Source organism: Candoia aspera, chromosome 4, assembly GCF_035149785.1.
Source record: "Candoia aspera isolate rCanAsp1 chromosome 4, rCanAsp1.hap2, whole genome shotgun sequence".
Taxonomy (NCBI): Eukaryota; Metazoa; Chordata; class Lepidosauria; order Squamata; family Boidae; genus Candoia; species Candoia aspera.
This window is the reverse complement of record NC_086156.1, coordinates 55,916,451-55,928,476: the sequence shown is the minus strand read 5'-3', so window position 1 is coordinate 55,928,476 and position 12,026 is coordinate 55,916,451. Positions and strand designations below refer to the sequence as shown.

General features: G+C 41.6%; 1 protein-coding gene across 3 annotated transcripts in view; it reads left to right on the top strand.

Annotated features, from left to right (window-relative positions):
* EGFR (epidermal growth factor receptor) overlaps positions 1–12,026 on the top strand; it is a 139,352-nt gene that overhangs the window by 71,889 nt on the left and 55,437 nt on the right. The gene's annotated exons all lie outside the window — the stretch shown is intronic.

Genomic DNA, 12,026 nt, shown 5'->3' with positions numbered 1-12,026 from the left:
TCATTCCCAATAATTGATTATTTATCAACAAGAGGAAGAACACTGGTTTCAGTACATAGTTTGGGTTGGCCCCAGTGGAAACATCTCTTCAATGTGCACTTTAACCAGTTACAGATCCATAAATAAGCCTTCCCTTATAATCCCTGCCTGCAAAGTTTCTTCAGTCATCAACTTTTTGAAAATCTACTAAAATTCAAAGGAGAAAGCCTAAAGAAAAAGAAAAAAGATAGCACTGGACACCCCCTTCATGAAGGATTCAAGTTCAGGTAAGAGCAGTATAGGTGATACTGATAGATTGACTGATTGTGCCTTTGAGTCTGTTTTTGACTCCAGGTGACTGCCTGGACTACTCCCTGCAGTTTTCTTGGCAAGATTTCAGAAATGGTTTGCCATTGCCTGCTTCCTAGGGCTCAGTCTCCCGGTTTCTAGCCTGATGCCTTAACCACTACACCAAACTGGCTCTTATGGGTGATTAGGTGACTGAAAATTACTCTGTGATGACAAATTAAGTGACTGAAATTGTTTAGTCTTGAGAGGACTGACGGCAGATATAATGGCATGCTTCTTATACCTGAAAGAACATCACAGAGGAGGTCAAGTCCTTTTGTTTCACAGTTTAGGACATGGAAGAATGCATTTAAGTCACAGAATGGCATATATCAATTGAATGTTAACCAGAATATTCTAACATTAATTACAGTTCAACAGTGGTGCTGATTGTACTGTGTAGAGCTCCCTTGCTTTGGAGGCTAGACAGATATCTGTCTAAGATATTTGAATTTAGATTTCTATGCTGTGCAGTGAGCTGCATATCAAAGCAAAATGTCCCCTTCGAACTGTGTGGTTCTATTAATTCTAAAGTTTTCTGGCTGGAAAACAATTCCACTTAATTCTGCTGTGTTTTAATGGTTTGTAGTCCACTTAGTCTCAAATTATTTAATTCTTTAAACATCATGTTCATATTATTTCTGAAAACTCAGCTAGATGCCATTTTGAAGGTCTTTACTCAATTTTGTACCTCCCAAGACAGGGAGTTTTGCTTTATTTGGAAGCAAAACTCTTCCATGAAGTCTACAGTATATATTTTTGTTTATGTTCACAAACTTTTAGAAATAATGTAGTGCTGCTAGCTCTACAAACATGAGCCATGTATTGATTTATAATCTATAACTCTCTTCAGGAAAATGTAAAAATAAGTGAATATTAAGCATAACAAGGTTTTATGGTAGGCAAATATCTTGTCTGTGGTTTTAACTGTACTGGATGAAGGAATAAGTTCCATTATAGTGTAGATGATGAATGAGATATCCATAGCCTTCTGATGCTGATTATTCCAGTACCCATCATCCTTGGTCCTTGGCCTTGTTGCCTGGAAGTTTTAATACAAAAAAATCTTGGAGAGCCACATGTTCTGCTGTGACATAAGCATGGGCAATTGCTTTTTGTGTGGTTGTTGCTGCTAGTATATGTGATTTAAATGGCATGTGAAACAACGAATATAGCATTGTGTATGTTTGTTTAAGTTCTTCTGTGAAGAAGAGAGTGATATAATAGTATTCCAGTTCTAGTTGATTTTTGAGCTAAAGCCAGTGAACTTTGCAGAACAGTGTGCAGTAGCTGGCTCTGTCCATTTGAGGGTGTTCGCCTAATGTACGGCAGACCCTATAGACCAACTGAGCAAGCGAGGGTCAGATGGAATGGCAAAGAAATTTTGAACTCCACACAATTGTGGATTATTGCTACTGATTCAGAAAGTCTGTCTGTGAGTTGGTTAACTTTCTATTCTGGAAGAACTGATAGTGTTCCTCAGCACATGCACATGCAAGTCAGTGCACAAACTCTGATTCAGCATTCACATATTTTACAGATTTAATTAAATTAAGACATTTTTATGTGCTTATAATAAGGTGTCACTGATTTCCCACTATTATATATTACAGTATATAATGCTATAACAATATTTATTTCATTTATAGCATGATGTCCTGCACTGACTTTTTGAAACAGTAGTTACTAGAAAATTAATTGTAACACTTTCCATTAAATAAAAAATCACAAATGCTCAATTTTATAGTATGACAGAATTTGCATGTCATGTTCATCTAGAAGCCTGAGTCCCACTGTCTAATGAGCCACATCTGGCATGGTGAGCCAAGCCGAGTTGATAATGAACATAGGGTTCTGACCTTGCCTAACCAGAAGAATCCATCATTCAGATTCATAGTTTGTTTTACTGATGGAGCCAAAAAAGACAACTTCCATATGGGACATGTGTAGTACTGAAACACAACAGTAAAGGTACCCTGTTGAATAAATCAGTGTTTTTAACAGAAAGTTTCAGAAACATGAAAGTGATGAACCTAATCAACACAAAAGTCTTAGAAGAATAATAAAGTGTTAAGGAAATACCATGGGAGTTTGTGACTTTGACCCAGGATGGGAGTACTATCCCTTAATCACAAATAGCCACTTACATTTTAGCCTAGTGTGTTGTGCAAAGCCACAGCTTTGGATAACAATACTTTAGTGTTGCCATACAAAAGGTCTCTGAGAGGGGGTCTGGAGATAGAGAGTAAAGAGGAGATACATTACCCCTGTCTATGGCTGATTTGGGCCTTTTGCCTTTCTTCCAAGGGAATGTGAACCCATCCCCAAAATTTTGCAGACTTGCCAAAGTCCAACTGAAATGGAAGGGCAGCTGCTGCTGTCCTAGAAGTATTTTGGGCAGCTCTTACTTCCATCCCTGGAAGGAAAAAATAGCATTAAAAATGGGATAGTTCATCTGTAAGACAACTGATTGTCACTCTTATTTTGTCATTTGTTTTCCAGTATAAGATAGTGTTTGCCATAGGTATAGAAGGGATTAAAAGATGCCATTCTGCTCATAGGCATCTACTGGTGACAAGAACATTCCTGTTTTAGATATGTACACATATTAATTTTGCTGTTTATAGAATTACAGAATTCTTTCTAGGTCCTCTAAAATTATATAGATTCATACATCATGCTAATTCAGGTTCACATGTGGCTAGGTACACTAAGCTTAGTCTAGACAAACTGGATTATCTGGACCCCTTTCAGTCAGGTTTCAGGCCAAGATATGGGATGGAGACTGCATTGGTAGCACTTATGGATGATCTCTGGCGGGAGCGGGATGGAGGGAGTGCATCCATCCTGGCTGTCTTGGACTTCTCAGCGGCTTTTGATACCATCAACCATGGTATCCTTCTGGGGCGGCTCAGGGGGTTGGGAGTGAGTGGGGTAGTTTTGCGCTGGTTCACCTCCTTCCTCCAGGGCCGTTCCCAATCAGTGATGATAGGAGAGGAGAGATCCGGCCCTCGACCCCTCCTTTGTGGGGTGCCGCAGGGTTCGGTACTCTCTCCTCTCCTATTTAACATCTACATGAAACGGCTGGGTGAGATCATCCGTCACCATGGGATGAGGTATCATCAATATGCTGATGATAACCAGTTATATATCCCCATCCCAGGTGAAGTAAGTGATGTGGTCTCCACCCTTTCCAGGTGCCAGGGGGCTGTGGGGGCCTGGATGGGGAACAACAGGCTTCAACTGAACCCTGGTAAGACAGAGTGGCTGTGGACTGATGGCTCCTCGGGTTCCAGGAAGTTGTCATCTTTGGTTCTGGCTGGGGTGGCACTGCCCCATTCAGAACCAGTGCAGAACCTGGGGGTCCTCCTGGACTCGCGACTCCTGCTCAAAGAGCAGGTGGCAGTTGCGGCCAGGAGGGCCTTTGCACATCTTCGGGTGGTGCGCCAGCTACGCCCATTCCTGGACCGAGATGTCCTCCGAACAGTCACTCATGCCCTTGTCATCTCCCATACTGCAATGCGCTCTACATGGGGCTACCCTTGAAAAGTATTCGGAAGCTTCAGCTGGTCCAGAATGCGGCTGCGCAGACAGTTATTGGGGCTGTAAAATCAGCCCATGTGACACCACTGTTACGAGAGCTGCATTGGGTACCAGTTTGCTTCTGGGTCCAATTCAAGGTGTTGGTTATCACCTTTAAAGCCCTACATGGCATGGGACCAGGGTACCTGAGGGACCGTCTCATCCCCATAACATCGACCCGTCCCACCCGGTCAGGCAGGGAGGGCATGCTACGGACCCCATCAGCAAAGGAATTTTATCTAGCAGGGTCCAGGAGGCGAGCCTACTCTGCAGTGGCACCCGCCCTTTGGAACATCTTGCCCCCGGCATTGAGACAGATTTCCTCACTCTCGGACTTCCGGAAGAAACTTAAGACCTGGTTCTGCCACCTTGCTTGGGAGGGGGAGAGGGATAGCTCCACCTGGGGATGGCTGGCGCCATAGTACCCCTTAGTGATCCATCTCCACTTGGATTTCATGTTTGCTTTTATGTATATTTTAATGTAATTTTTATCTGGCTATGTTTTAATGCTATTTATTGTAAACCGCCCATAAATCAACCAATCAATCAATTAGTTTAGATTTTATGAACCCAGTTATTGCTGCAAAGCAAGATGGGTTTTGAACCTTCCATTTAGCTATATGAAAAGCACGAATAGAAATTATTATGAAATCACAGAGCAGAGAAGTGATAGTATTTCCTCTTTACCTTTTCTCTAGTTTGGCAAAGCAACTATTTGCACTGGGTTTGCTAAAAAATGTTTTGTTTCATTTTCTGATAAATATCAAGTTCATCAAGTTAATTGTGATTAATTATTACCAAACTGTGGCAGGAAGGCAGAGACTGAGAAGCAATATTTGTAGAGTTGAACATTTATGAAATAGTGAACCCATAATTATGTTTCTACATGTAGCTCACAGAATAGACTGTGACGCAAGAATGATTGGTCAGTAGTCTTATTGTATTTGTACTTGGAATTGACTGACTTTTAAGAGGATTGCCACCCATAGTTGTACACAAGGGTGTGATCAGGAGATGGTTCAACAGGTAATCATAAGATACAGAGCAACCTGATTCCGAACTGGAGCAAAGGAAGTGAATCATTGAAATCAGAATCATAGTTGTGTCACTACTCCTATTCCCCACAAAGTACATATTTTTTAATCCTGATTATTTCAGCAATAGTGCATAATTTTCATGACTTTATTGTGAACTAGGCTGACACCTACTATTAATTAAACAGGTTTTACCTAAAGGTATTTGATTAAGTTTTTGTTCATTGTCAAATGGCAAGAAAAACATGGAATAGGCTTCATTTGTCAGCCTGTGTTATTAGTTCTATGCATTAGAAAACTGTAATGGGTTTTCAATAGAAAATTAGAAACTTAAGATCTAGTTATATTTTTGTTCCATAATATTGTGTGTTCCAAGCTTCCTTGCCTATTATTTCTGAGCTTCCTTGCCTATTATGGCATATGAAGGTCTTCAGTATTCAATCTTCATGGAAAAGCCTTGTAGCCATGTTTTTCTGACTTCAGCCCTTTCTCTTATTTTTCGCAGGCCACTTTCACTTAGCACAATTAGCATGAAACCAGAGCAAATAGTTAATGAAGCCTTGATTTAAAAGTAAAACTGAAACTGAACCCATTGGTATTGTAATTCAAAATTACAAATAATTCATAAATCTTCTCAATTTCTCTGATGTTATCTAGGGAAATCTTTTTCTCTTACCTTTATAGATTACTTCTTACTTCTACAGGCCTTCACCATCACTCCCATTGGATCACCCACCTTGCTTCCCACTGGGTTTTTTTGTTTTGTTTTGTTTGTTTTGTTTTTGTGCCTTTGAGTCAGTCTTGACTCCTGGCAGTTCCCTGGTCTAGTCACTGCAGTTTTCTTGGCAAGATTTTGGAAGTGATTTGCCATTGCCTCCTTCCTAGGGCTGAGAGAGAGAGACTGGCCCAAGATCACCCAGTTAGCTTTGTGCCTAAGGTGGGACTAGAACTCACAGTCTCCCAGTTTCTAGCCCAATGCCTGAACCACTACACCAAACTGCCTCTCTCCCAAAGTTCAGTGTTGGTATTAATAGTATTTATAATAGATAAACAGATGGGGAGGGGAAGCATGCTCGTGTTTTTTTTTCTAATCTTTCTTTCTTTTTATTAGCCTCAGGATCTCTGTTTGCTTAGATGCAATGAGATCAAGATTTATGGATATACAGGTAAATATATATCAGTTTGGAAAGTAGCAAGGTTAGTTGTTGGCTTGTCAGTCCAGTCAGCAAATTTCCCAGCACTAATGTGGCTGGATCACAGTGCTCTAAATTCCAAGAAAATTATAAAGTTAAAGTTATCACAATATTAATAAGATTATATTTATATCATATTAATAAAAAAATAATTACAGCATGAGCTGGTCATCTGGAAAATTCTCATATCTTTATTTCTTTACTGAATATCTTTAGAACCTCATAGGTATTGTACAGAACGAAAATGCAACAAAATCCATTGCCAGTTCACTTTCAAGGATCTTCAAACATTTATAGTAGATGGTGGATTAAGAGGCACAAGCACTCATGCTTTACATTTTATCAGTGCAGATTTACATCAAAGTCATGAATGTATGACAATTGTAAAGCAACATTTGATGACAATACCTGCTTATTTAATTGGACTTCCAGTGAGAATCATCAGCATATACCTCAACAGTTTTAGATAAAAACTTCCATTTCTATTCATTATTTCCTGATTAAATGGTGTCATGTTATACATACTCAATAACATTTATTATATACATTTTAAACAGAGATAAACTATCACCATAACATAAAATTATAGTATGAACTTTAATTACAGAAGTTTTTGTGCATGTATCTTGCATGAACTAAGATGTTTTCTACTCAGTGTCAACTGGGTGACTTATAAAATAATTTAAATATAAAGAAATAAAATTTAAAATAAACTCAAATGTACTGTTTTGTTGATTGCTCTGTACAGCTAATATACTAATATTAAGGCTTTTTTATTTATCCTATATTATCAGGATAAAGGAGGCAGGTTGGATCACATTGTTTTCACAATTAAATGTCCCTGTAGCTATATAAACATTCCTGAATGTGCACTCTACATGTTATTATTCAAGATGACTTCTGGCAAAGGATGGTGGTACATTATTTCTATGGATAGGTGATTTTAATTTTACATGTTAGGAGAAAAACTATAATGTGTACAGTTAATGACGACATGTAAAATACATGTTTCTTGATAAGTTGTAGCACAAGACTATTTAATTTCTTTTTTCATAGATAAATACCAAAGTACTTTCTCACGGAGCAATGGAAACCCAAGATCGCCCGCACGGCTGCATTTTGCACCAGCTGTAGCTTCCGGATACTCTTCAAGGGTAGCCCCATGTAAAGCGCATTGCAGAAATCTATATGGGAGATAACCAAGGCATGATTGACCGTTCGCAGGGCCTCTCGCTCCAGGAAGGGGCGTAACTGGTGCATAACACGAAGTTGCACAAAGGCCCCCCTAGCCACGGCTGCCACCTGCTCTTCTAGCAGGAGCTGTGAATCCAGAGGGACCCCCAAGTTATGCACTGGGTCTGTCTAGGGCAGTGCAACCCCATCCAGAACTAAAGATGACAATTTCCCAGAAATCAAGGAGCCATTAATCCACAGCCACTCCATCTTCCCCGGGTTCAGCCACAACCTGTTGTCCCCCATCCAGGCCCCCACAGCACCCAGGCACTCAGAGAGGGTGGCCACAGCATCACTTACTTCACCCGGGATGGAGATGTATAATTGGGTATCATCTGCATATTGATGATACCTCACCCCGTAGTGACGGATGATCTCACCCAGTGGTTTCATGTAGATGTTAAAAAGGAGCGGAGAGAGTACCGAACCCTGCAGCACCCCACAAAGTAGGGGCCGCGGGCTGGATCTCTCGATCCCTATCAACACTGACTGGGACCGACCCTGGAGGAAGGAGGTGAACCAGTTGTCATGTTCACCGTTTCAATGTGCCTGGTACATTGTAACGTTTCGCATGTCATTAGCCTGATACGTGTTTGATCTCTGGAGGGAGGATGGTTCCTGTTTGGGTAGTGCTTATCTGTTGGCTGCGGGCTTGGAATGTATTTGGGTTATCTCATGTATTCAAGGTTGTTTTCCCAGGCTGGATGGAAGACGGTTACAAGCACCTGGGATTGGGGGTGATGACTCTGTTGGTAGGGGGGTGGGGTTACGTTTACAGCCGAGGGTTTTTAGTTTGTATTTGGCGCGCTTTCTGTCATTCTCAGCTTTCTCTGTACTTGCCTTGTTCCTAAATAAATCAGATCTCATTTAGCAACCTCTTGTGAGTCTGAGTGTTTGGGGTCGGCAATCATTACACCAGTGCAGAACCACGCCACCCACCCCCAACTCCCTAAGTCGGTCCAGAAGGATGCCATGGTCGATGGTATCGAAAGCCACTGAGAGGTCAAGAAGAGCAAGGATAGATGCACTGCCTCCATCCCAGAGGTCATCCATAAGTGTGGCCAATGCCATTTCCATCCCATAACCGGGCCTGAAACCTGACTGAAAGGAGTCTAGATAATCCGTTTCATCCAGAATCCTCTGGAGCTGCAAAGCCACCACTTTCTCAACCACCTTCCCCAAAAAGGGGAGTGGGAGACTGGGCGAAAATTGTCCAGTATAGTAGGGTCCAGCAATGGTTTCTTGAGGAGGGGGCACACTAGCGCTTCCTTAAAGGCTGCTGGGAACACCCCCTCTCTCAAGGATGTGTTTACCATCGCCTGGACCCAGCCACATGTCACCTCCCACGCTGCTTTCACCAGCCAGGAGGGGCACGGGTCTAATTGGCATTTACAGTCTGGAGGATCCTGTCCACTTCCTCGGCTTCAACAGGATCAAACTGATCCCAGATAACCTGATAAGTATGTTCCTTGGGTATCTCCTCCGACTCTGTCTCACGCTTGGAGTCCAACTCAGTCCGGATCCGAGCGATTTTATCCTGCAGGTGCCCCGAAAATTCCTCCGCACTGCCCTGTAGATGGATTTCTGACTCCCCTTTCCCTAAAAGGGATCAGGTAATCTTAAACAGGACCATTGGGCAGCATTCTGCGGATGCAATAAGAGCAGAGAAGTACTGGCACTTCACCGCTCTTACCACCACAAGGTAGGCCTTAATCGCGGCTCTAGCTTGTGTTCAGTCGGGTTTGGTTTTTGTCTTCCTCCAGTGGCGCTCTAGGCGTCTCTTAACCCTCTTCAATACTCTCAGCTCCTCCGTAAACCATGGGGAGTGCCCGGTTTGGGTGGGCAAGAGGGGCCACACAGGCGTGATCCTGTCCAAGGCTCCGTCCGCCTCGCTATTCCAGGCAGCAGCCAGGGCCTCTGCTGGACCATGCAGGAAAGACTCAGGTATAATCCCCAGCTCCCTCTGAAACCCAGCCGGGTCCATCAGTTGCCGGGGGCGGACCAGTCAAATGGGTCCTGCCTCCCTGTGGAGGGGGGCAGCACGAGAGAATCTCAAGGCCACCAGGGCATGATCCAACCATGACAAAGGGGAAAGATGTAATTCTCCCCTCAGATCATCTTGCCACTGCTCCGACAAGAAAACTAGGTCTGGGGTGAGGCCACTGTCTCGAGTCGGGTCCTGAATAATCTGGGACAGGCCCATGGCTGCCATGGTAGCCATGAACTCCCGGGCTGCTTCCGAGGCCTGCCCCAGGGAAGGCAGATTGAAGTCCCCCAACACCATAAGCCTGGGGAACTCCACTGCCAAACCCGAGATGGCCTCCAGCGGCTCAGGCAGGGAGGTTGCTACGCAGCAGGGAGGCTGGTACAGTAGCAACACTCCCAGCTGTTCTCGGGAACCCAGCTTGAAGAACAGGGTCTCACACCCGGCCACTTGTGGAGCAGGACCCCTGACGGCCCCTAGGGATTCTTGGATGACAACATTTAATCATGCTTGTACATACAATAAAAAGAAATGGGTTTTATGAAAAATATTAAATAACATATATTACAGTATTTGGAGATGTTGTAGTAGCACTTCAAATGGAATCATCTTGTACAAATGCGAACTGATATATAGAATAAACTGATATAAACAGATTCTGAATATCAGTTTATTCTATAACTTAACACTAATTCCAACTAAATAAAAAATGAAACTAGGTAAATAAAGCACATGAAACATTGCTACTGGAATTCTTTCCATCCCCTTTATCAGCAGTGTCAGAAGGTGTCTGTATTTTTCTGGATAAGACAGTTACACGTTCCACCTGCGTGTGGGTTTCTGTTCTCCCTCCTATTGCATCTGTATAAGACAATAGGATGGGCTGCACATGCTCCATTCTGGCTTTCATAGCTGGGAAAGAGGAGGACTTAAAAACAAGCCGTTACCAACCACTGACTGCTTGCCTGTCCCATAAGAGGGAGGGGGTGCTATTTGGGGCAATTTTTTTCTTTTCCACAGTCCCAGTTAAATCCAGCCCATTATCAAATTATTTTGCTAGCTTCTCCCCGTTCAGAACCATGTATTTTCAGTTGCAGGTCCCCTTTTCTGGAATACTGTAACTTGGCCCCAGACATTCAGATGGCCCTTCCCTCCTAGCTTTTAAAACGTTTGTGAAAACATAGCTCAGGCCTCAAGGACTGGTGTGTTATGACTGCTCCCTACAGCAAGGAACCGTGATTTAAATTTGGGCTATGGATTGGGGAATGGATGGTTGTATTTCCAGTTATTTAATTTTACATATTGTTTTTTTTTTTTCCTATGAATCTTTGGATTGTTGTTTTATTGTGTATTTTAATGGTTTATTTTGATCTGAGTCTGTGGTGACAGTTGCACTTGTTTAACTTTTTTTTGTCCCTCACCCAAATAAAGAAAGTAATTGGCAGGTTAAGAGTGCATACATAGTATTTTTAATACAGATTCCTCCTGTGGGTGTAGTGCATCATTAAATCAGGTCCTCTTGAAATACAGTGGAATAAGTTGAAATATTTGTGTTTCAGAATTTCTAAAGAATAGCCCTGCGTATCCCTCAAGACTTGTATTGCTTTTTACTATTCTTCAGAACAGAACTTTGAAAGGGTTAAGACTGTACAGACAAACAAGTTCTGCACTAGTGGGTATGATAAAGTTTCATAATGTGGTGTAGTTCCTCACTTGGTGCAACTTGCTGAAGCAAGCAGTTGGGGTCTAACCTTGTACTGCCTGGTCCTCACCAACAGCATTGCAAGTATTTGCTGCTTCCCAGATCTTGAGAGATCAAAACTAAGTTGCCAGGACTTGAAGTTGGATACCTGACAAAATATGTGGTGTTCTTTTTCATTATTTATTGTTGCCATGGGATGGAGTAGTATTTAAAATTGTGCTACATAGAAATAACTTACGTATGGTGAGATGAGTTGGTAATTCTTTTTTGTAGAATAAATGCTTTAAAAAGTTCGATCATATACAAATTACATTTCATGTAAATTAACTATTCTTCTTCAGTAAGTCAGAAATAGCTGCATTCATTTCTATCAGCTTGCTAGATAGGTAACAATGGACGGTAAGACACACACTAATTTCTTTCCTTTACTGAGCTCTAAGCCTGAATAATTTTAATTGTTCTCCATGTGGAGCTATTAGTCTTCCCCAATGAAAATGCATAATTAGGCCTTTCAAAGTACTTTTGAGTTCCCAGCCAAGTCAGTGTCACTGGGATTGCCCCAATATAAGAGGCGTCCTAAATTTTATGTAAGCTATTGATGCATAAACCCTGAAAGTTATAATTCACAAGAGATAAGAAATTTCTAGTTTTCTATTCCACAGTTATGATTTGCTATTATCTGCAGTGTTCTCAAGAAAATCTTTGTTTGCTTGTTTGTTTGTTTTAATTTTAATGGTGTTTAGTAGCTTTATTTTCTTTGCTGATCTATTGATACTGATACTGTTTACATTTAAATCCATCCTTTGTTTTAATGTATAAGGATTTTATTTTTGTCTTGTTTGTCCTTGTTTCTCTTGCTCTATAATTTAGATACCATTTTATCGAGTCTAAAAATATTTTACATTAAATCATAACAATTTGCTACAATTGAAGGAATGGTATTGGTTGAAATGTGTTAACACTTACATTTG